This window comes from Pipistrellus kuhlii, unplaced genomic scaffold, assembly GCF_014108245.1.
Source record: "Pipistrellus kuhlii isolate mPipKuh1 unplaced genomic scaffold, mPipKuh1.p scaffold_m20_p_5, whole genome shotgun sequence".
Taxonomy (NCBI): Eukaryota; Metazoa; Chordata; class Mammalia; order Chiroptera; family Vespertilionidae; genus Pipistrellus; species Pipistrellus kuhlii.
Window position 1 is genome coordinate 43,690,471 of NW_023425551.1, and position 26,097 is coordinate 43,716,567.

The 26,097-nt window shown below is 42.3% G+C and overlaps 1 protein-coding gene across 4 annotated transcripts in view; it reads left to right on the forward strand.

Moving 5' to 3' along the window:
• The window catches only part of BACH2 (BTB domain and CNC homolog 2), a 338,018-nt gene that overhangs the window by 171,738 nt on the left and 140,183 nt on the right, over positions 1-26,097 (forward strand). For all 4 annotated transcript variants that reach the window (XM_045572691.1, XM_036414119.2, XM_045572690.1 and 1 more), the window contains exon 3: positions 22,416-22,564. The gene's annotated coding sequence lies outside the window, so the exon portion shown is untranslated. The remainder of the gene's footprint in view (positions 1-22,415; positions 22,565-26,097) is intronic.

Genomic DNA, 26,097 nt, shown 5'->3' on the forward strand with positions numbered 1-26,097 from the left:
AGAAAAATAACTTTATTTTCACATTTGTATGTCATTGGCCAACATACTATTTAATTAAATTATGTCATTACAGTGACAAGCGCAGCTGGCATTAATAGTGTAAGCATGCGGTTCCCCGGGTAACAGAGAACAGCCTCCAGCATTCACTGACCAGTGTCCTCAGTATATTTTATAGGCTTATAGTTGTGCAGATATTTGGCTTCTTCTGCGGGGCCAGTAAACATATCAATGTATTGTGTAATACATTGTGGAATAGGCAAGCTTTGCTCTGAAAATCTTGAACATAAGAGAATTCGTATTCCTAATTGTTTATTCTGATAAAGGACTGTCTTGGTTTTTTTCTTGTGATTTAAATTTGTGTAACACATAGGATGTTCCCAGTCTGGACCTTAAGGTAGAGAAAGCAGGTGTTTCTGTTCTTATTCCGTGGATCTTTATCAGAAGATGGGCCCAAAGACAGTTCGCTCCACGAGAGTCGCGACCTGCATGGACTTTCTATTGTGATTATTTGGTTTCAATTCCTTGTCTTGTTTTTGGTTCGTCCCCCCCTCCCCTCATTTTTAGGGTGCTAGTAGGGCCTTATTGAATAAGCTCTATTGGGGGCATGTCTGTTTTGCATGTTGATATCCCTAATACCTGGAATAGGGAATGAATGAATGAGTGAATGAATGAATGCACGAATGAATGAGGAAAAGTCATACAGCTTTTATTTTTTTTTATTTTGTTAAATAGATTTTATTGATTTTTTTACAGAGAGGAAGAGAGAGGGATAGAAAGTTAGAGACATCGATGAGAGAGGAATATAGATCAGCTGCCTCCTGCACACCTCCCACTGGGGATGAGCCTGCAACCAAGGTACATGCCCTTGACTTGAATTGAACCTGGGACCCTTGAGTCTACAGGCCGACGTTCTATCCATTAAGTGAAACCAGTTTCGGCTCATACAGTTTTGTTTTTTGTTGTTGTTTTTTTAAAGGTATTTAGAGCCAGCTCTTCTGACTCTTCAGTGTGTATCTTTCCACTGAATTAGAATCTCTGAGTGCTTTGCTGACTTTTCTGAGTCCTTAACGTTCCTGAGACCTGAGAAAGACCCATTTATCTAGTCCCAGACAAACTGACAAGTAATATAAAGCAAGATGACCAACTCCCTGATTCTTACATTGTTTCAATGGGAGGCAGATCACATGTTTTCACACACATCTATGTCCAAGTTAGTACTTTTCTTTTCAAGTGAATGAATACTATATTTTAAGAAGTTGTTTTTGCCAATAACTAAATATTTGTTTTATTTAAAACGTTTTTACCCACTAAGACTCTTCAGTAAATGTTAATTATATATTTCTAGCGACTTTGACAGTATTGGGTAATATCAAATTGTGAATATTTTCAATAAATAATTACTATTCCAGCTGCTGGAATATTATATAATTTTAGAAGGTTATTTCAGCAGCTGTTTATCTAGGGTCTATATTCAAATCTCAGCCTTTTTAGTTTAAAGTAATGGATCAGTAAACCTACATCACAAATCAAGTGGTAGGTTAGACTATCATTATACATTTCTCTATAATGTGTGCCATATTTTAAATAATGTATTTTGGACATTATATCAGTGTTTAACCTGATTTTTGGCATCTGTGAATTATTATTATGTCCTTCATTAAGTCTTCATATTTTAATTATTGATTGAAACTAACATGATTAACTAAAGGCAGAATGGGCTGGGTTCCCAGGAGACCTTGGAGGGATCATAACTTAATCACCATCATTAAATGTAGCTACATGTGCATGACAGGTACAAATTCAAACAGTCCTTACCGCATGGAGACAAAAGTTCCCAAATGTACTTTTTCTCAGGGACGCTCACAAGTGTCACATAAACCCTTACATGTAAAAAAATTTTTACATTTTGTATTATAATATGTCACATGTTTGTACAAAGGGGAATAAAACATAAAATATGATATTTAATTTCAGTAAAATATTCTGAAGATTTGCTGTGTACTTGGGACTGGACTCAAATTTCACTTTATTATCTCTTTCAATCCTCACAAATAAAACGCTGTTTGGTAAGTACTATTATCCATTTTATAATACTGGGCATAGAGGAGTAAAATAACTTTGTCTAGATACCTTATAGGCAGGCAAACCCTGGATCCAAATCCAGGCCTGGTTAGGTCCCAGAGCCCACACTCTGGGCTATGCTGCTACCTGTTTGAATACTTGCAAAGAAGAACAAATGATCCTTCGCTCATTCCACTTTAAGTTTAGATACTTACAGTGGCCCTGTTGCTGAATGTTGTCAGATTGTCTTACGAGTGCATATTGGTCTTTTCGTGACTAAGGCTTTTCCACTCACCAAATGTATATCTGGCTTAATAAAAAAAAAAAATGAACATTAACAGGATAATTGTAGTTTATGTGCACTGATCATTGATATGACTGTATACACAACAGGTAATTACAGACACAATGGAATTCTTTATCACAATTCTTATCAGCTATGGGGCTGGATCTTTCAAAGGAATAAACTCCCCCAGTGGGATTAGTGATATACTTGGATGCAATAACAGGGCCTTTTAGAAAGCTGTTTTAATCCCTGGAGAGTAATTTTTTCCTAATTTGCAATCCAGTTGCTTGAAAGAGTTATGTACTCATGGAATATCATTGTCCTCTCATCTGGTCCGCATTATCCCCAGAGCACGGAAAACTAGTCCATGGCAAGAGAAGTTAGATGTGTGAAGCCCCTTTCCTACTCCCTTAGTATAAATAATACATGGTTCTCCTTCGGGTTTCTTGGGTAGCATTACACTCCTGGAAGATGTCCTCAGGAGATGGCTTTGTGTTAAAGATTTTAGCTTAAATTTTAATTGCTCTAAGGCACCAATTTTCAACTTTTTTCATCTCATGGCACATATAAACTAATTACTAAAATTCTGCGGCACACCAATAGATACAGTTTTGCCGATCTGACAAAAAATAGATATAATCTTGTTTCATTCTCACCAGATGGGTATTGTTGTGTTGGCTGTTGTCATTTTTTATTTTTGACTGTCTAAAGGAAAAGAAGTCAGTGCCCCTGACTAGCTAATCAGGCATTGCATGTTTTAAAAACTCTTGTGCCACACCAGTGTGCCATGGCACATCATTTGAAAATCAGTGCTATAAGGAACTTTACCTTGTGTGTTAGACTTAACTATCCTTAAACATGCTGTACAATAAATGAAACTATAGTGAATCATAAAAGAAAACTATTATAGTTAGTAATAAACACAACAGAGGAATAACTGTAGATGCTTGTAAACATGAGGTAAAGTAGAAGAAAGTGAAGGTGAAAAGACTTTAAAATAAAAGAGCCTAAACTTAAATAAGGTAAAGAACACTTGTTTATTCTTGACTGGTATGTAAAGCAAAATAATGGAGAGCTGTATGTTGATCCAAAATATAACTAAAGACTAGAAAGCTGAAAATAAAGTTCAAAAATTAGGAAGAATTAAAGGTTTAAAAAAGAGAGAAAAATTAAAGCTAACCACATATGCATACTCTAGAATTATTTCTTTTGTCTTTTATGGGATTCACGTGTTCACTGATTTGTTCATTAATTCTATAATTATTATTGAGCACATATTGTGTCAGGTGACACGCTAGGTGCTAAGGCACAATGATGGACAGTTGAGCACAGTTCTTGCCCTCAGGGGGCTTGTAATTGAGTGGAGGAGACATGCATGAGTAAGTGGCACCAATATGACAAAGGTTGTTATTGCAGAAGTATAGCATGCTGTAAGATTACCTAGAAATAAACCTAATCCCGACAGGGAGGTTCAGAAAATGTTCCCAGAGGAAGTGCTCTCTAATTTTACAGCTTAAGGATGACTTGGTGGAGGGGAAAGAAGAGAGAATAACTGCATGAATCCTGAGATATCAGTGCCTGGTGCTTTAAAGAAAACTGAACTTCAGGGCAGCATGGACCCAGGTCAGAGTAGAAGCAGCAGCCAAAGAGGAGGCTGGAGAAGGATCAGCACCCCAAAATCATGAACAGCCTTGGAAGCTGTGTTCCAGCTCCATCCTAAAGTCAATAGGAAGCTGGGAAGTGATATAACCGGGTTTTTGTGCTGAAAGGTCACCTGAGTTGTAGAGGATGGCCTGGAGAAGACAAGGACTGGTGATAGACAATGAAAGCTGGACCCTTGTTTCATCTACAAAAATGGAGTCAGAGTGACACACCTTCCTGGAGTGATGATGTCATCAATGACTTGTTTTAGACGTCATCTATGTGGCATGTTATTTTTCTTATCTTATATGTTTGTATGTTATATTGCAATACACAGAGGGCTTTCCAATATAGTATCATACCGTCCATTGTTACCCAGGTATGCTTGCCTCAACTCAGCAGATATTAGCCAAGGGCTAGAGGGTAGTAATAGAGTATAGCGCAAGAAACACGATTCCTATCCTGGTGGAATTCACAGTCCACTTCAGGAATGTAGACTATAAGCCAGGAATCATGTTAATAAACAAGATGATTTCAAAGAGAGCGAGATAAGTCCTATAAAGGCAATAAAATGGAGCTATGTGATCAGGGAGAGGGTGATTATGGGGAGGTATGCCTAGGAAGGTCAGGTAATGACTGACACGGCAGCTAAGACCTGCATGAAGAGAAGGACCTTGCCATGCCAAGACCTGGGAAAGAGCCTTCCAAGCCAAGGCATAATAAAATGCAAAAGCACCCAAGCAGACAGGATTTGGGTCGAGGCATGGCCCGCAGGATGAATGAGGAGAAGGGGCCTGGCAGGATTCTATTCTAAGAACAGGTTGAACTCTTAAAGGTTTCAAGCAAGAGGGTGCTGGTAGGGAGGGTGGTAATAAGAATCCTGTTTAACCATGCTGTATTTGAGATGCATGTTGGGCATACCGTTCTAATGCTGAGTGGGTCGTTAGATATGGATATTGGAGTAGAGGTCAAGGCAAGATAGAATAAAACTGGGAGCTCTCAGCTTAGAGGTAGCAAAAGCCATAGGCCTGGGAATGAGTGTTATTAGAGAAGACAAAAAGTCCAAGGTTGGATCCCTGAAACATGCAACCATTTAGAGGGGGAGCCAGCCGAGGAAACGGGGTAGCAATCACAGGTGAAGTGAGAAAGTAAAGCAAGAAGGTAGGACAGTGTGGTGCGAACCCATGGCTGTTTCATAGGGGTGAGAAGCTGAGTGAAATGATGCTGAGAAGTCATGTACGATGAAGAGCACATGGAACTGGGAAGATGGAATCATTGGTGACCCAGATAAAAGCACTTTTTCTGAAATAACACAAAACTGACTTACACCAGCTTAAGAAGGGAAAGGGAAAATCCCGGCAGCAAGTCTAAACAACTCCTCCGAGGGTCAGAGGAAGGGTGGTACCTAGAGAACTTGTGGACCTAAGAAGGGGCTTTGAGATGAGTGTTTTAAAAATGCTTGTGTGCCAATGGTCCAGGAGAGGGAGAAATTGCTGTCATGGGGAGAGTGACGATAAATGCAGGAACAAATCCCTTAAATGAAGGAGAAGGGATGGGTCCAGACCTCAGGACTAGCGATTGATTTCTGGTAAGAGGAAGCAGGGCATACAGGATGCTCAAGAATGGAGCAGACTATCCACATGTCCTCACTAAAAAGGCTGGCAGTAGAAAACAGCCAAAAAAATGGGAGAAATTTCTTTTGAGGGCTATTAGACAAGAAAGATGGAGGGTCTACCTTTATTTGTTTGTTTTCACTTGTTTGAGTTTGGGGAGTTCTTCCCCACTCTTTCTGGGGAGATGGCAACCGTTCACCACTGCCCCGGCCATCGGTTCTCTTCTTTCGGCTGCAGGAAGGAGACAGCCCACCTGAAAAGCAGCCTGTGTATTGGATAGGCCCTCTCTCTCTGACCTGTTAGCCAGGCTGCCTCCCAAAAGCCCGCGGTGGGGAGGTGGAGGGAATTTCACAGAATGCTCTGTGATTGCTTTGGTTATGCACTTTCAGTAATAAGCCATGGACATGTAGCCCAGTTGTCCATTCATCTCTGACTGGACCCTTCTTGACCTCTCCTTGTTATGTTGATTAGGAAAGGAAACAACCCTGGAGTTGAAAATCTCGTTCCTCCATTGGAGACTGGAGGGATCAGCCGCTGGAGCCCATAAGCTTAGTCAGGGCTCAGTTTCATCCCAAGCAAATGCTGTTCTTCTTCCCAGGATGATATTTTAAATATTATTGTTGCTAATGGGAATGATTGCCAGTCATTGCCTTCAGTATCTCAGGTTAGTGATACATGTCTTAATTCTGTGTCATCTCAAGACATCCCCAAGGTGAGGGGGTGGTTTCACAAAAAAAGGAAGTGAACTGTGTCTGGTTTCATTATGAGGCTGGGACTTGTATCGGTCTTCATACCCCAGGGACAGGACACTGCGCAGAGCAGAATTCCTGAAATCTGTTTCATCATTAAACATCCTCTTGTCTTAATAGTTCTCAGTAGAAGAAATAAGTAAATATGGTAAATATTTGTTCCGAGTTTCCTCTCGGAATTGACTAAGCAGGATTCAGCACAGAACACATTCTGAGTCAATTCTCAAATGTATTGTTTGCTAAGTTAGTTCTCACCCTAACTACCCACTGCTTTGTAAGCTTGGTACAATTTCATGATTTAAAAATCTCTTGAGCACAGTTCTCTTTTGTGTATTCCTTTGCCTCTGAGTGGATAAACAAATAAAGAGGGGGGGCGGGGGAAATGGTGTAGAGTAGACATTGAATAATAGGAATAAATGTCAAGGTACAGTTGTAGACACACACACACACACACACACACACACACACACACACACACACATAAACTTCTCGAATAGAGAATATGGGGAATAAAAGGCAATAGCAATATGTGAAATGTCTTTGTAGGCTTTAATTCCTACAGGCTCAATCCTAGTCAGTGATGTTAGGGAGCTACCCAAAACATTAATGAAATTGTGATTTGTGTTGCAGGACTAAGAAGGCAATAGATTATTCCGTCTGCCCCTCACTGTTAAAATTAGGCTATATTTGGGATCACATTTTGATGGACATATTGGTAAATGTGCTGTTGGCTATTGTGTGATATTAGATTTAAGTAGTTACTTTTAAGTTTAGAGCATTTTTCCAAAGGACAATGGCTAAGACAGTGACGGTATGAGAGCGTGAAACCATGTCCCAAGTGACATTTGAAGGAACTGGAACCAACTACTTAGAGAAAAGACTTAGGTTGAAATGAGATGGAGCCATGATTGCTACCTAGCACATATGTAGGTGTTGTCCATGCTCTGGACACCCTGGTGGGCAGACCAGAGTTTCTAGGCTACAAGGAGGCAGGTTTGCCCCAGAGAGAACTCTCTAATGATATCTGCAATGATAATGTGCATGTAATTCTCCAAAATGGACTATACTGCTTAGGAGATAGTACCTTTCTTCACCTTGGAGGTGTTTAATCAGAACCAACCACTTGATGGTCAAACCTTTGATGGTAGGTTGTACTGGCCAACCCTGAAAATGCTTTTCACCCTGCTGTGGTACTTATTGGTGTTTATTTCAAGAAGAGTGTAGGTTCACTTTTCATTAACCATCTATGTTATTAAAATGATGAGCAGTTGATGCCAAATACAAGAAGTAGCCAGGTCTCCAGAGCTGCTGCTGGCACCTGAGGGAAATTTTATTGAATAAATATCTCCTAAATACGCCAGTGTTTATGAAACTTTGGCTTCAGAATATGAAAAGGTCTTCTTATCTCAAGAAAGAAAAGGGAAATGTGTTGACTACAGACCAAAGCCAATGAGCGTTGGCCCTGTTTTCCTCTTTCTCTTTGCTTTAGTAGGGAGCCTTGGAGAGAACAGGAAGCCTATATGGTTGATTCAAGTTAGTTAACTCAAAAAAAAAAATATTGGTGCAATCTTATGGTATAATATGGAATGAATCTTAATTACTTTGAAGCTTAGAGCCCCAAATTTTGCGATCTAAAAATAAGAACTTTTAAAGCAGATTGTGATGACTAAAGCCAGGAAACTTGCCCCATCCTTCACTTTTCTTCTTGTTCAGTTGGTAACATTAGACTTGCCACCCCCATCAATAGATAAAAGGACTGAAAAACAGGAAGCAACATCAAATAGTTTTAAATTACTTTGGGAAACTCCTGAAAGTGGGTGTAACATGTATGGGCCTTTAAAAATGAATCATATTTATGCATTTGATGTATAGCTACTTAATTATTTCTTACAGTTCAGCCTAACGATCGCTGGCATTTTTTTCTTTTCCTGGCTACATTTGTTCCTTCCTTGATGTGTGTTACTGCCTCTGGTTTGGTTCCCACTAGTACCAAACCAGCTGCTGATAAATGTGTTACAAAGTACTAGTATGTATGGGGGGAAAGAACCCACAAGAGATAAAAGAATTCGATGATTGAAAAAATATTAAAATTTGGTTAGTAAACCCATAGCCAGACCCTGATATATTTGGCTACAGAGCAGCCAGATGGGGGAAAAAAATGTGACTAACATGTTTCAGAATAGTCTCCCCAAACAACAGTGAAGGGAACCTTTGTTGTGTGTTCTGAAAGCCCCTTGCAGCCACCTCCACTTCCTCATCCAGAGGGTCGGTGTCTATGACCCTCCCAAGTGCCCACCTACAGTCTGCAGGCTGCACAGCCCTGAGTTAGCTGCCCCCGGAAAGGTCTGGCCCCACCGTGGGTGCAGATAGGGCAAGAGTACAATTGAAGCTCATGTGCTCATATATAACTATTAAAGTTAAAAGAATCAAGCTAACAAATTGGTTGCATGACTTATATTCTGTCCTTCTACCTTCACACAATGTCCTTCAGAGGGCCAGCTTCTTCACAGGCTCCTTGGAGTTCTGAGTTGGGATATGGTGTATAGGGAGAGCCATTGAACACCCTGACCCTTCTTTCCTGTCCCTTCTCCTCTCACTCCCCTGCTCTGTCCCACACTACAGGGGCCTAGAGGCATGCATATGGACACAGCAGCGCACACACATCTACAGCTCCTTCAACAGCTACCCCTTGGCTGTTTGGTCATCCCTCCTGGGGTGTAGCCCATCAAAAGGGGGAAGGGCCTAGGGAAATGTTCTTCCTTGACCCTGGAAGATCCCCTGGGTAATTCTTTAGTATTGAAGGGGGAAAGCATTAAGTTCAAAGCTTAGGGCGGGAGAGGCGCACACAGATGTTCCTTAGCCTGGCCAATGGGGCTGTACTGCCTGTGGGAAGTTCTGTGGAACCTGCCTGCTGCACCTCCTGTTCCCTCCTGATGACAGTTACTTCCCTCCACACAGTGATGGCTCTGAGGGCCAGAGCCAGGCAGTGCACCCTCCACGAGAAGCATGGTGCTTCTGGGCGTGGCAGGGGCAGGTGCAGGCTCCGTGCTGAGGTTTCAGTAGAGCATTTTGCCTGATTGTGCCTGAGGTCTTCCTGTTCGTTCAGCCTCTCCTTCCAGCTTTGTTCCTGTCCCCTTCAGCATGCTCCCTCCTTTCCATAGATCTCTAACTCAGGGCCCAGATTTAAGGATTGTTCATCTTTAGAGTCCATCACTCAGCCCTTTTGTTCTCTCTTGTGTAAGTGACCTTAATAAAATTGCAGGAAATTGTAACACTTTGTGGAGGGGGAGGAGGGGAGAACACTGAACCCTCCATACTTGACGATTGTAAAGCAAAAGGCCTGTGGGGTACCCTTTTTGCCACTTTCTTAATCACTGACCAAGCCACTTAATCTCTCTATATCTCCTTGTCCCCGTGGTCAAGAATGGAAAATAATGGCTGCCTGTTTCTAACCGCTTCAAATGGATGTCTTCAGGACAAATCTCTAAGTCTATATTTGCAGGGCCATCAAACTAGCCCATCGAGTCCCCTTCCAGGAGAACTTCACTTAACTCTCCAGTAGCTTTTTTCTATGACAAGAACTATGATTCTGCTTTCCCTTAAGTTGACAGAAAAGCATAAAATCTGTTTCTAACAGATGTTCCCCCATGATCCCCCAAATGTAAACATGTTTGCAAGACGATAGTGAGACAACCTGTTTACACAAGGAAGTACTCAAAAAAAGCAAACAAGAAAGCATCACCCAGGGCAGCCACTGTGATCAAAGTGCCGTCAATTATTAGGGTGTAAAGGGAACTGATGACTCAACTTAGCACCACCGCGGTCTCCAGATTTCAGTTTCGTAACAGTTTCTTTTCAGGAATATTCTTCATTTACACACACAAATCCGATTTTCTTTCTAAAATGTTTCTCGATTTTTGTCAAACCGAAATACCAGGATCCCTTCAAAAGATGACTCCGATACCCAGCTTATGCTCAGAGGAGCGTCCTGCCGGCACGCTCTGCCATGGGGAACGGAGGGGTTTACTCCCGGACCTCGGTGCCCGAGAGGGAGGGACAAGGTCTTCCAGGCAGCAGCTCCCGGCTGTCTGCTGCTGTGCCTCCCTGGTTAGTCAGACGCAGCACAGAAACTCTCAGGCTGCACCGTGGTAGAAAATAACTTTCTGAATCAATCAAAGTGTGATATTTTGATACTTTCACATGCCCGGGTATTCTGGGCAAATGCGTGCTTAAATCAGTGACTCATGGATCAAGATGCAAAGTAGGTCTCTGCCTGCTGGCTGGCTGGAAATCAGTATTTTTTTAAAACTGAAGCAAAATATAATCCAGTAAATTACATGTGTCATTTGCGTCACGTGTGGCCATTTTGGCGAAAATAACCACCACCCTCCCTCAAGGTAGTGCACACTGGGAGGCTGTCCTGATGTGATGAGAAAAGGTGTACGTAAGGAGATGTATCTACGTGAAAACCCGTGAGAAGTCCCTGCTGCGGGAGGTCCAAAACTCCTTGAGGATGTGGTTTCTCATAGAAGCAAAACTTTTGAGAATGGTGAGGCCAGACCCTGTGACATCCTTACTTAATGATTCCCATTTAAACAGATCTCAGGCAGCAGGCCGAGATCCTGGCCTGGCTGTATAACACCACTTCAGTAATGCCAGGTAGCCTGGTCTCAGGAACTCTCTCCGAGTCATCGTACAGGTTGCCAAATTATGACCCAGGAGCAGGACCATCACTCAGTACCAAGGGAAGAGGAACTAGGAGTGTGTGCTCTTAGTATTGGCAGTGCTATTTAACCGCTCCATTTATGTTCTAGGATCTACCTGTGCTTTAGAATACTTAAAGATACTTAAACTCCGATCCACAAAACACACACACACACACACACAACTGTTAGAATTAGCAAGCAAGTTCAGTGAGGTTGCAGGATAAAAAGTCAATGTATAAAAATCAATTTTATTTCATATACAAGCAATGAAAGATAGGAAATTAAGAAAACAACCCTATTACAATAGTATCAGAAAGAATTTCTTGGGGCTACATTTAACCAAAAAAAATACAAGAGTTATACACTTAAAGCTTCAGAACATTATGGGAAGAAATTAAGAAGACCTAAATAAATGGAAAGACATCTAATAGATTAGAAGATAATATTATTGAACCACCTAACTGATCAACATATGGTACATATTCAACACAATCCCCCAAATACCAGTTAGCTTTTTTGCATAATCGACAGGCTAATTTTAAAATTTGTATGGAAATTCAAAGGTCTCCAAACAGCTAAATTACACTGGAAAAGAGCAAAGTTGGACAACTTTCTGATTTTAAAAAGGTACTAAAAGTTTTGAAGTCAAGATAGTGTTAATCAGGATAGGCAATGAATAGAATTTGAGAATCCAGAAATAAACATTTGTAATCAGTTTTCAAAAGGGTGCCAGAACGATTTGATGGGGGAAAGAACGGTCTTTTCAACAAATGATGCTGGAGTAACTGAATATTCACATACAAAAGAATGAAATCAGACCCTTACCTTACACTATATACAAAAATTTACTCAAAATGGGTCATAAAACTAAATGTAAGAGTTAGAACTATAAACCCTTAAAAGAAACATAGGAATACATTTTTGTAACCTTAAATTAAGCATTGGTTTCTTAGCTTATGATACTTAACAGCACAAGACGCAGAATAAAAAATAGAACTTCTTAAAATTAAAAACTTCTGTCTTTCAGAAACCATTAAAAAAAAATGAAAAAGATGGCCCACAGAATGGGAGAGAATATTTGCAAATCCTACATCTGATCCAGGGTTTTGTACAGAATATATAAAGAATTCTTACAAAAGATAAATATACCAATTAAATAATAGGCAAATGAATAAAATAGGTATTTCTAAAAAAAAACAAACATAAAATAAATAAACAAATAAACACCATACAAGTAGCTAGCACTGTATCGTACAATAAGTGCATGAAAAGATGTTCAGTATAATTTTTCATTGGGGAAGTGCAAACCAAAACTACAATGGAATGCTAAAAAAAATAAAAATAAAAAAAATCTAAAGGTTGGTATTTGGTCCCTATTTTTTCATGTTAGGAAATTGAGCTTTCATTTAAATTAGGTGGCCAGAGGCAGTCAGCTGGGATGGGACCGAGTCTGTCTGACTTCGGGCTGTTCTCTTCCCACTGCTCCTCCCGCAGAACCCTGTCTCTGGCTGCACAGAGACAGCAGGGCCTGCAGCGGAGAGTGGTGGGCGTATCATTTCCAAGGGGCAAAGCTTTGAAAGGTTAAAGGATGCTTTTGGAGAAAAAGCAAAGGATTTAAAAACAAAATTGGAGATTGTCACTTTCATAGTAAATTAAAAAATCAAGTTTAATTTTTTAAGAGTGCCATAAAAGGCCAACAGGGAAAGAGAAGGGGGCGGAGAGGGACAGCAGACTCCATGACAGCAAATTAAAGAGCAGGACCCAAGAATATCAGGGTGGCACAGGCACGGAGATGGCGAGGAAGATGAGTATCAGCCGCGTGGCCACCCACATGGGGAGAGGCACAGCCGTGCTGACAGCGGGTTTGACCAGAAGCCAGGTGTGGATGTTCCTAGAACCAAAACAAGAAAGGTCATTTCTCATCCAGGGAATGTCACCTGGGGGTGTGCCAGGGATCAGGATTCAGTATCAGGGCCTGTGGATAAGTGAACTCGGGGGATTTTAACCCGGGTTCACGGATTCCTGTGGATCCATAGATTCGCAGGCTTGTCAGGGCCCAGAGCCCTTCCTGCGATGGTGGCAGGTTTTGTGTCTGTGTGTCTTTTTCTGGGGAGATCGTCATCTGGTTGTTAAAGGGCCTATAACGGGAGAAGGGTTTTTTGGGTTTTTTTAATGAGTTTAGATGTTTCTCTTCAGGTGCCAGGCTAATTTTCCGGCTGTGTGATAGATTGTGTCCTATGGTCTGGCACTCCTAATATTTGGAATAAAAATGAATTCTTAGTGAATGATCTCACTGCCTGCAGTGCTGTCTGATTCTGCCCTGGCATCTGATAGAACTTGTTCAGGGATTAGGTAAGACAGGATGTTGGTACATTTGAGGTCATTAAACTGAGAAGGGGAAAAAGGAATCTCGCTAAATATATTGTGGAGTGGAACTCGACATTGAATAGCTAAGGGACATTCTTTGTGCTCTGTGCCAGTGCTTTGAAACTTTGCTTGGTAACAGACTGGAGTGGCGGAGACAGCTCCATCTAGATGTGGTGTGTTGGTAAATGCCTGTCTTTCCAAGAAATACTGTTTAACTTGTCCTTTTATGGAGGAAGTGTGGAAGTTGTACTGTCCTAGTTTGCCCAGCATTTTTATAAGCTGATACAATAATACAAATCCTAGAGAAACAACAAAAGCTACTTTTTCACCTGGTGACCAGCGTTCTCACCGTCCCGGCTTCAGGACTCTGGGAATAATGGGGAATACGTCGCAGAGGGCAGACTGTGTATGCAAGGTTGTGGTAGATGAACTGTATCCCCTACAAAAGCTTATTTCCTACCTGTCTTTTCCTACTGCCTTTGTGCTTGGTCCTTCGATCTTATTCTAACCGTACTATTCAGAAAATACCCATTTAAACGTGTGCTGGGCTGGGTAGTGGTGATGGTTTCACAACAAAGTGGGTGTATTTCATTCCACTAAACTGTACTTGAAGGTGGTTAAAATGGTAGATTTTACATTTTGCATATTTTACCACAATATAAAATGTATTGGATAATACAGAGGGGGAAAAAAACATTTTCCTTTTGAGATGGGAATTCCAAGTACCTTCATCTGCTAAATGTCAAGCCCTTTCCTATTGTGATATGAATGCGTACGTAACAGGCAAAAACGTGTGGGATGAAAATTCTCATTTTCGTGCTGTGTGGTCCCAACTCTGCACTCACTGGTGTGGGACCTGGGACGGTGTTTCCAAAGCAAGACAATAGGCCCTCAGTAGGTGCTTTCTCCTTCCTTCCTTCCTTTCCTCACCTCTCAGTGTCCTCCCTCGTAAAATGAGTATGTTGGACTCGTGGCTCTCCAAGGTCCTTTCAGTTCTGCTGATCTGTGCAGTATGAGAGAAAAAACAAAACAAACAACAACAAAAAACACGTTTTAAAGGTCTGCAGAACAGTATAACCTCCATATGGACAAACACAGCCCCCCCCCGCCCCCCCCGCCCGCCCCGCGTGTACACACAGCAGTTTCTGCTGCTTCTCACTTTCGCTCTCCTCTGTCTCCACTTCTTTCTCTTCCTCCGCCTGCCAAGAATCAGCCAGGAGCTTGGAAATGGGAGTGGAGAGGAGAAAGGATTGAGGTGACCTGAGCCTGAGGGCTAGGACGTCGGGCTGGGTTGAGGGGCCGCAGTGAGCTGGACTTGGTCCTGACGGTGCCACGTGGTTGTGGGCACGGTCGCATTCAGGGCTGCAGTCCCACATTCTCTGCAGGGTATGTGACCACAGCAAGATTAAGCGCGATTGATTTTTATGCAAGGCAGATGGTGCAGGAACATGGAGACTGTAAATCCAGAGAGAGAAGCTGAGCTTGTCATGTGAGGAAGAAGCAGCAGGAAGCAGAGCCTGTGTGGGAGAAGACGTCTGGTGGGGAGATGGCAGCTGGAGGGGGAAGGGCGGGCAGGTGCGTGGCCAGAGTCTCCAGTCAGGGTTCGAGCTGGGAGCCGATTAGATCTGGCTGTAATAAATCATAGCCATGAGTACCAAAAAAAATTTTTTTTGAAGGAAAAGACAAGTAGAAAATAAACTTTGGGGAAGGGGAAAAGGGAATTGAAAACAGAGACCCCAGTTGCCATGATAGTAGGAGCCAGCCACGTGAGAACTGATGATGATGGCAATAGAGACACAGAGGGGTGAGCAGACTTGAGATATAAATTGATGATAGAATCGAAGCACTTGCTGATGGATTAGATCACATGTGTCAAACACAAGGCCCGAGGGCCAAATCCGTCCCGCCAGGCCTTGCAATGTGGCCCGCACCGCGCTGTCATCACTGCACTCTGCTGCGTTTCCAACACAATGACAGTTTATGACTGACTGTTCAGTAAACCATTCGGCCCGCGATTTAGGCTGGATTTTAGATTTTGGCCCCTTCTCTGATTGAGTTCGACACCACTAGATTAGATGGTAGAAGTGAGGAGGAGGTAGGAAAATCAAAGATAACTCCTAGTGTTTGGGTTGGGAAACAGGGTCGATGATAATGCCTTTTCCTGAAATGGAGCTTCACACTCCCCTTAGACACCACGTGTCTCCCATGTATGTCGTCGGGGTCCTTGTCTGGGCTGGCAGACCTCACCCCTGCTGCAATGATCAGCTCCGCAGACTCCACTAGCCTCCCAGGGGCCCGTCCAACAGCAGCTTGTCTTGTGTGTGAGCCATTGGGGAACCTGGAGGTCAAGAGGTACCTGCCCCTGGCAGATGAGGCTGCAGGCATGTGCAGCTCCCCAGGAAGAAGTATCGTCTGGAAGGTGAAGCACACAGAGAGGCTGAGTTGTCAGCTATGGAGAAGGCGCTCTGCTTCCTTCGAACCCTGGAGGAGTCAGGCACTGTAGAAGCCCATCCGAGGTCTCAAGAAACTGTCCTTCACTACGTTGACAGGCAGCCCCTCCAGGGAGCACCCACCTGCACTTCTGCAGACCAACTTGTCACTGTCTGCATGGCTTTGTACATGATCTTTGACATAAGGATGGAAATTACGGTATTTTGAATAAATAAATGCTTCGGGCATATTTTGCTAAGGCAATGCAGGAATGGTGATGCTCTTCAAAGACTGGGACCCAGAGTGAAACGCCGGAGACATCATAATCCTAAGCTTATAACTTGCCTTCAGAGAATGATCTGGGTCATATTTTGTAAGACCTGATAGCACTATTTTTTAAGAAACCGCAAATTTTAATATACTTCACTTTTAATATACTTCATTTTTAATATACTTCATTTTCAATATAATCATTTTAGTACTAACAAGCTAATCAACTTTTTTACACAAATAATTAAATTGCTGTAGGACCCAAAGCTTTATCACTTTACTTTGACATTTTGCTGGCAGCAGGTGTAAAAGAGGTTATGTTTTCTTGGGGGAGAGGAATGTCATCTCCCAAATGGTGGATGGCGGGGTTGCACAGGAAGAGGAGGGGACCCTTAGAGTCAGGAGGGCATGGTCTCAATTGCATCTCATCCGCTTTCCCTGAATGTGACCTTAGGCAAGGCACTTTGCCTCTCTGAGCCATGATCTCTCATCCACCATATGGGCCAATAATACCTGTAAAATTTCTAGCTTAGTTCCTAGCACATAGAAGTTTCAGTAAATGGTAATTACGATTATTATTATTTATAATAAATATATGCCAGTATTCAATTTTTATAATGTGAAATCTACAGAAACTCAAAAAATGAATTTCAGGTTACTTTTTTTTAATTTTTATTGATTTATTTTGAGAGAGGAGAGAGAGATAGAGACACTGATTTGTTGTTTGAATTATTGATTGCTTCTTGAATGTGCCTGACCGATCAAACCCACAACCTTAGCCTCTTGGATGATGCTTCTAACCAACTGAGCTACCCTGCCAGGGCTACACTTGTTTCTTTTTAGCTTTTCCTTTTCTGGATTATCAATGGCACGTAGTTCTGATTGCATCATCCTGTTATGATACAGGTGAAAAATCTGAGCTAGCTCTTCACCATTCATTGGGAATTTAAACATCTTGAATATCAAAGAAGTGAACTTTCTAGCTGTGGTTCTCCCACCACAATACTTGGTCCCAATACCTGAGATGTGTAAGTGGAAACTTTCAGAGATGGTTTATCTTCATTTTCTCCATCCGGTCTGAAATGGCCAAATATCCTCCCCACTTCTTTCTCTGTTGCAGGAAAAGAAAGGAAGAAAGATAGAAAGAAAAAAAGAAAGCGCACTTCTTTGCATCATCTTTCCATGCTAGTAGAACAAAACACAAAAGCCACAAGTCTATGATTCAGAGGCCTCTGCTTTACACAAGTGACTATTTAAATTCTGTTTGAAATGTAGATTTTTAAAAATTTCATCTCTGTAGTTTCCAAAAAATTAACGTCAATTAAAAACCCTTCTGACCAAATGGTGTGTGACTCCTCCACCTAATGCTTCTGAATATGATGAATAAGGACTCCAGAGCCACTCACAGCATGTTTATTACTGAAGCTGTCACCAAATTCTTAGTAATATTTTTATACAGCATGGGGCCAGCAGAACATTTGAGATTTGACCTTTTCTAATAGATGATAGTCTCTAAATGCAATTTGTATTATTAGAACTACATTTTGAACTCTTTGTTTTCTAACCACTGTAATTTCTCTTTCTACTCAATCCAGAGAAAAAAGCAGTGTGTGTGTGTGTGTGTGTGTGTGTGTGTGTGTGTGTTTGTGTGTGTGTTGTGTTTGTGTGTGTGTGGTGTGTCTATGTGTGTGTAGGTAGGTAGGTATGTAGATGTGCAATAGTCATTTATTAGCCCTAAAAATCAATAGTGTGGCTTTGGGCAGGGGGACCAGAATGGCATTTTGAAGCCAGGAGGTCAGATTGGCTCATTGCTCTCATCCAAGTACAGCCTGTTGGGATGCTGAGCAAAGTCAGCTTGTTTTGCTTGGTGAAGCTTTCGGCTAACATGATAATATGCATGATGTCACCGTTCTTTTGTATTTAGGCACTCGTGGATTCAGGTTCAAACAAGAGTATGAACCAATTCTGAATGTTTTGTCTTCTTTTCTTGGTATTGCTTTAAATCCCAGTAAGGTAGAAAGAGGTGATTAGGTAGAAGAGAATTGATAACAGAAAATTCATGGGAAGCAATATTGGAAATCGGAAAAGCACTAAATCAAACCACTCTTATGTTTCTTAGAAACTATGTTGTTGGTATTAGACCTGCGATGTAGATAAAAATACATCCACCTGTAATTTCCTGGGGAAAAGCAAAGAGGGCTTTTCGCATCAGGTCCCATGAAAGCAACTAAGGAAACCTTAGCTAGGAGTTGAGTTGGAAGGACAGAGAATGCAATCAGCCTGACTTATACCAGAAGTACCTGCTAGAAAGCCTGATCGTTTCACAGCTAATTGGTATAAACGTTTCTTCTGCCCACCGCGTGCAGCTGGAGGCCCACTTATACTTTTATGACTATTGCCGTAATTAAATGCCATTTACTTTTTTTCTTAGCTTAGGAATGCAGGTCCCACTGACTTTTTCTTTTAAGTAAATATAAGTATGTGAAAGAGGAAATTACTTACAGATGATTTCTCATATCTGGGATATGCTACTTTTATTTGTAAGTGAATGAATGGTGACCATTCAGCTATCTCTTTTTTAAACTTTCCCCCGCTTCTGTAACAGTAAATATGGAGAAATGAAAAAGAAGCGCTTTCACGCTTAGTGTAGCATTACCGTCGCTCCTCACCCACCTTTTCCTAAGAGCGGTCTGCTGAAACGCTTCAAGGCTCTGTGAGGCGTTTGGACGTCAGTGTAGCTGAGCAGTGCCAGGAGCGCAAGGTATCCGTAACTCTCTTCTCCATCATTGCTCTGTCAGTAGGTACTTGTTGAATGAATGGCTGTGGGCCAATGGGCTTCTGGGGTCTGAAATCTCTCCAAGAAAACGAGCATGTGAGGCAGCCCACACAGACCTGCACTGCCCAGTCAGGTACCACTAACCACACGTGGCTGTTTGAACTTCAGTCCATGTAAGTTGGTTAAAATTTAAAATTCAGTTCCTCTGTCCCCTTAGACACCTTTTAAGATCCCAACAGCCAGGTGTGGCCAGTCACTGCCACGATGAACAGCACGGATCCTGAGCGTTTTCCTCATTGCGGGAGGTTGTGTTAGCACTGGGAAATGTCACTAGAAAGGTCCGGGTGAGTGGCCCGATCTTTGGAAAGTGAAATTGTAAGCGATGTGCACTCACACTGCATACAGTAGCCCTTTGACATCTCCCCTCAGTGCTGTAGGAGCTCAGCCAAGAAAGGGGGTGGCCCCCGGAGGTGACTCTCGCTTTGAAACTGATAGCCAAACAGCAGTGGGGCTGTGAGCCACACGGATAATCCAGTAGTATGCACTTACTTGGCTACACCAGTTAACAGAGTCGGGAAATACCTGTATCCATTAATAAAGAGCTGCTGTTTCAAGAGCGTCCAGCGGCTCCTTCCTCTGCCTCAGGAGCCCTGGCCATTTGCATAGGATGCCCCCGATCTTCCCTTAATTACACAAAAAAAGTTAGCTGGAACCTATCCCATCCCTGGGAGTAGGACGCTGCCAAGGGCCCTGACCCAGCACTTCAGCCTCCGATGGTGGGTGCTGCCCTTGGCCTCCGGGAGGGACTGCTTCCTAAGGGTCTTTCCTAAGCCCATCCCATCTCTAGCAGGGCCAAGTCACAGGTCCCAGAGCCATCTGCCTCAAGAAGACCTTAAAATCGCTGAAACCGGTTTGGCTCAGTGGATACAGCGTCAGCCTGTGGACTGAAAGGTCCCAGGTTTGATTCCGGTTAAGGGCATGTACCTTGGTTGCAGGCACGTCCCCAGTGTGTGTGAGGGGGGGTGCGGGGGGGGGGGGGGGGGGAGTGCAAGAGGCAGCTAATCAATGTTTCTCTCTCATCAATGTTTCTAGCTCTCTGTCCCTCTCTCTTTCTCTCTGTGAAAAATCAATAAAATATATATTTTTTTAAAAGACCTTAAAATCATTTTTTCCAACCCCTTCAAATTACTGTAGAAATCAGGGACAGAGTCACTCAGCCAGCTCCTGGCTACTTCAAAGATAAAACTCAAATTGCCTGATTCAGGTGGGGTGGGTGGGGGGGGGGGTTGGTTTGGGGGTGGTTGGGTTTTTTATTTCTGTATCTTCCTGTTGTCAGTTTTCTTAACTGTGGAATGAGGATTCATCCCTCTATGCCTCACAAAGGGGTTAGTAAAAAGAATAATGATACCCAACATTTTGTGTATGACTTATAGTTTGCAAAAATTCTCTTGGCTGCTTTTTCAGTTCATCCTCACAAGAACCCATGAACCGTGTGAGACTCAGAGTCAGTGAGTGACCTGCCCACGAGAACAAAGCCACTGTGAGTGGCAGAGGTCTGAGTCCCTTAGGGCTTGGGAACCTATAAACTCGTGTAAATGTAACATAATATAACCACATGGCATTACTATTAATAATTTTCAGCTTGTGGTATTTTTGCAGTTGAAGATTTAGTGACATTGAAAGTGGCAACTTTGTTCAAGCAGTGCTTTTTTTTTTTTTTTTTTTTTTCCTTTTTCTTTTGCTTTGATAATGTGCCAACTGCACAGGCTTTGGTTCAGCATTGAAACTGAAGTGGGCTGCTTCGAAGTATATTTTTAAATGAGAGAATCCAAATTTGTAATTAGCTTTAGAAATGCTAGTTGGGTAGTGTGAGTATCTGAAGAGCTTCTGACAGTCATTTCTGTTATTGCTAGTGGTTAACTCTGTATATGCCCCCACCCCTACTGCAGTTGGATCCTTTGGAAAAAACAAAGTATCTTCTTTGATGGGTCATTTCTTTCTCTGTTACCACTTTAGTTTTCACATCCTATAGTCCTGGTATACTTAGACAATATTTGATCCTGGCAAAGAAAAATCATTTAGAAGTCATTCTACCCACCAGACACCTAATAGTAGCAGAATGAAGTTTAAATTGTTAAGAGAAGCCACAGGGAAGGAAATGGTCGACTTCTTGATAGCCTTTTATCTTTTGGACTTTTGATAATTTTGATAGAAACATTCCTTACTTTTAGATAAAATTTTTGGGAAGATCAATTCAACTCACTTCCAAATTAAATTGAAATTTTTTGACATCTCTCTTTTTCTCTCTCTACTTCAGCCATTTTATACTATATGCTATATCCCACTAGGCAGAAATTGAGTTTGTAGATAAGGGGAAGAGAGAAATCATTTCATTCTATGCAATAAAGAAATATGTCTTCAATATTTTCTTATTAGCTTATAAAAATTGTGACTCTCTCCATACCAATTATCCCATGGGTTAAATACTCATAAAGGGAAAAGAGAAGATTTTTAGGAAAATCTCACCTTCTTATAATATGCATGAAAAATTAGAAACAAAACTCTGAGTACTTGTGCATGTATGAAAAGAGAATAGTGGTCCACAATCCCTTTTTCTCAATTCTGAATCCAAAAGGTTCCAAAACCCGAAAGGTTTTTTTTTGTTTTATTTGTGTGTGTGTGTGTGTTTTTTTTCTTGGTAACTTCTTTGATAGAAAAACCTGACCTGAACTAATGTGAGGCCCTGTTTTATCTGACTTAATAGGACTGTGCATATGTTTTGCCACAGAAATATTTAATGATTTTGTGGAGTGCTGCTCCAGACTCTGAAGGGGGTATTATATGATAGGTGGTAGTTCATCATAATACTCTCTAAAATTCAAACAAATCTGAATGCTGAGATATATCTAGCCCAGGAGTTTCAGTTGAAAGGATCATAACAAAACATCATCAGTGATTTATCAGGGCCAAGCTGATCTTTATGTTTTGCCATATCTTCCAAGTATTCTGTAATAGGCATATGCACTAATTTAGCATCAGAGAAAAAATAAGTAATATTTGTTCAAAAATGAACATGGTGAAGCCTCAGAGAATCATTTCATTTCAGTCAGAATTCTCGAATTTATCATTTGTTTCCTGCATTGCCTAGTTACTGCAGCCACGTGTGTCTTTTAAACACAGGTGTTTTGATTGGTTGAAAGAAAACATTCAAGAGATGAAGTAAAGGAGAAACGTCCCCTAGCTGCCTTTGGGCTCGGGACAGCGCCCGGTGAGGGGTGCTCACCAGGAGGAAGTACTCGGGAATAGGGCTTCCACCGGGCATGAACACCTATTCCCGAGTACTGGGTATCATGTTCTGTTGCTGTGGATGGGTCCGGGGGCACACAGCCAAGGGCACAGTAAGTTAGCTGAGAGGTCATAAATCGGGGGCGAGAAGGGGCAGGACAGCAGGAGGGATGGGGAACGTTGACAGGCAAGGCTCCCTCTGCTAATGGACAGCTCTTCCTCCCCAATCAGGTGGACACTCAATGACCTGTCACGAGGCTGCCCCACAGAGCTTTGGGGTTCATGTCTGAATGGATTGCTGTGGCCTTCTCATCTCTCCCTTCGCCCAGTTCCCTGCCTCCTAAGACTCGAAGCCAGCACAGGACCTGGAAAGATTACATGTAAGTTTTGATTAAGGTTTCTTTTCTCAGACAAAAACAGTGGTAAAAATTTCCTGAGGTGATCATCACAAATAGCCGAAACGCACATGAATGACTTTTAACAAAAGCGTCTTGAGAATTAGAATTGAGGAAGGGAGGGGGTTAGATTCTGCATTTTGGTGGTGCCTTAATTCACGGTTCTTAAACTTGAGCTTGCATCAGAATCATCCGGAGGGCTTTGTTACAGGACAGCTTTCTGGGCCTCGTGCCCAGGATTTCTGACTCCGTAGGTCTATGGCGGACTGGGAATCTGCTTTTCTAACAAGTGTCCAGGCGATGCTGAGAAAGGTCTGGGGACCCCCCTTTGAGCATCGCTGCTTTAGCTCCTGCGACTGAGAGGAGGGATGTTAAAGGTAGAAAAGTGCATTAAACATTTAGTGCTACATCTCACTCATTTAAGGTGTTTGGTGTTCCACTTAACACGTTGATTCATCTCTTAGAGAAGAGAATTTTGAAGTCTTCTCATCACCGTGGCATTTGAAGTCCAGCCAAGTCGATGTCCTAGTTCTGACCATTTTACTCCAGAGTCACTAATACCAGTCATTCGTCGCCCTTGGTTTCAACAGGGCTGACTCACGGTGTTGTTATTAGGCTAAAATGACAAGGACTGTCCTTTCGTACGTTTGTTTGCCGTACTTTTAGATACTCTCCAAAGGGAAACATTTGTTTTCCTGGGGTGGGAAACATATTGCTTCCTTTCAAAGGGAATACCTTCCCCCTCCCCCCATACACTTAAATGTGACTTGATTCTACAAAACACGTGTGAGAAGGGAGTCACCGCTAAAAAAAAAAAAAAAAAAAAAAAAAAAGACCAAGTCAGCTAGTTCAGGTCTGCGCGGGTTATGAGTTCTCAAGACTGACAAGTTCTGAGGATCAGCATGTTATTATGTTATTGTTTCGGCTTTGGAACCAGCCAGTCACCTCTCTGCTGAGGACAAGAATAATTGGTTCCATGTTAATAGAAAAAAGTAGGAGAGCTTGGCTTAACAAATACACCCTTGGGTATATGTGAACATTCATGTAAATGTGCATATGTGTGTGAGTGAGTATATATGCATTTCCTACATTTCTAAACTTGCATTGTAGGTATTTTTAAACCTTTTCTTTCCCCTTTTGTTTCATTAAGTCAATGTGAGTGTAAAAAATAACATGAGTAATGCTGTCCAGGAAATGTTTGAGAAACTTCTGGGCATTTTAAATCTGTGAGTAAGCACTGTGATTTATAGCATGTTCCTTGGGAATGGTAAATGTTATCAATCAACGTATCACTTACAGTGCTTTTATTATAATTCTCTGGAATTGAGAATAATCACTGTTAATAAAGCAGTTCCCAAGCAGCTGCATAATGAAGGAGCCATATCTGTTGCGTAAACTTAGCAGAGTGCCAAATCCTGGAGATAGATTTCGGTGCATATGTTTAAAATAAAAACCACAAAATCAGAAAAAATAAGGCAAAAAAAAAAAAAGCGATTGGTGATGAGAGAGTTTCATCAGGAATTAATTCAAAGCTATCTTCAGGGGGCTGTGCAGTGGATACCAGGGCTGATGCTAGGGCTGACGAGGTCGTGAATGATGTGATTATTTATTATCACTTAACCCTCACAAACTAAGGCATCCCTGTCAAGCACTGATTAGTTACTCTGCACAGCATTCTTGGAAAAGAAGATTTTCAGTTTGTAAAGGGTCTTCACCATGAAGGGGAAGAAGTGGGTTGGATCAGGTGCGTGTTAATCCCTCTCGTGCGTTGGCATGTGTGAGTGTCCACATTTACACATCAGGTGTTCCTGTAGGACGACCTTTATGTCACTTTCGTGCCCATAGGCCAGGGAAGGAAGAAGGCTCTCGTGACGCCTCAGGTAATCGGGGCTTCGAGCTCCCACAGGACCGGGCTCACCTGCCAGGGTCACTCCTGTGCCCTCAGTTGAAGCACTCGAGTCACCAACTGCTTAGAGCAACTCTGTGCAGTTTCCTGCGTGCGTGGGGACCATGGTATATGGGAACCATCTGTGCTTTCCCCTCCCTGACCTAAAACTGAACTAACACAAAGTTTATTAATAAAAAAAAATAACTAAATACCAAGTAGTATGACAATTCCTCAAAAAGTTAAACCTAGAATTATCACATGTTTAAAAACACTCCACTTCTGGGTATATGCCTACCGAAAAGAAGTGAGAGCAGGGACTTAAAGATATTCGCACACCCACGTTTATAGCAGAATTATTCACACTGGCCAATAGGTGGAAGAAACCGATGAGTATATTAAAAACAAACAAACAAACAAAACACGTGGTATGCGTATACTATGGGATATTATTGAGCCATAAAAACATGAAATCCTGACACATAGTAAACATGGATGAACCATGAGGATACTAAGTGAAATGAGCCAGACACAAAAGGACAAACACTGTCTGATCCCCACTAACGTGAGGTGCCTAGAATAGTAAGGCCCATAGTCCGGAAGGAGACTGATGGTTGCCCGGGGCTAGGAAGAGAGGTGAATGGGAAGAGAGAGTTTGATGGGGACAGAGTTTCACTTTGGGAAGATGAAAAAGTTCTGGAGGTGGTGGTAGGGATGGTTGCACAGCGATGTGAATGTGCTTAGTACCATTGAACTGTGCTTTCAAAAATTGCTAAAGAAGTAAATGTTGTGTGTATTGTGACACAATGAAAAGAACCTGAATACCCGAGATCACTTTCCTTCCGAGAACACTGTGCAGAGTAGCTCGTGCTTACCAGGAATGTTACCGTCTGTGAGGCTGGAGTAAGAATGGGTGACCTGTCCCTCACCCCTCCCACAGCCTCATACTCACCCGGGCCTGCTTTGGGGCCAGCGGGCGGGGTCTGCAGAATGTTCTACTTTAGTCTTGGGAATGAGTTTCCTATCAGGGCAAGGTCACATTTTTCAGAAACTACCAGGGAAAATGGCCACCAACAACTGTAATCTACCAAAATGGCCTTTACACCTATAGGAAAGCGGCTTCCCTGGGACGGAGGGACCGACACCTCCTGTGCTCCTGCGTTGGGGCTGCTCCAGTCCATCGGCACCGTGTGCTCACGAAAAGCCCAGGTACAGGCCCCGCATGCACGCAGTGTCGGAGCCATGTGCACAGCTGTGCCAGCGCCAGGTCTTGATCAGTGCAGGTGGACATGGAGGCAGGAACCTGATGGAAGCCTAACAGAAAATGAGAAGTCTGGAGGAAAACCAATAGCACATAGTTCTCCTTCACCAGGGCTGGCCTCAAATTATCATAACACTCCAAATGCGTATAATGTATCCCCCGTCACCAAATCTCCGTAGTAGTACGTATTACTGGATCCACAAATCACAGAATGACCTGCAGTCCTGTGAGTAACATGCCAAACTGGACCTATTTAGGGCAGCCCATTCGAGCCTCACATTTTGGGGATTTTGCTTTTTTTATTCTATGTTTCTAAAAAGCCGGCCTTAGAGAGTGATTCTGGGACTTGGTGCCCTGTTTTCTCGCCAGGTT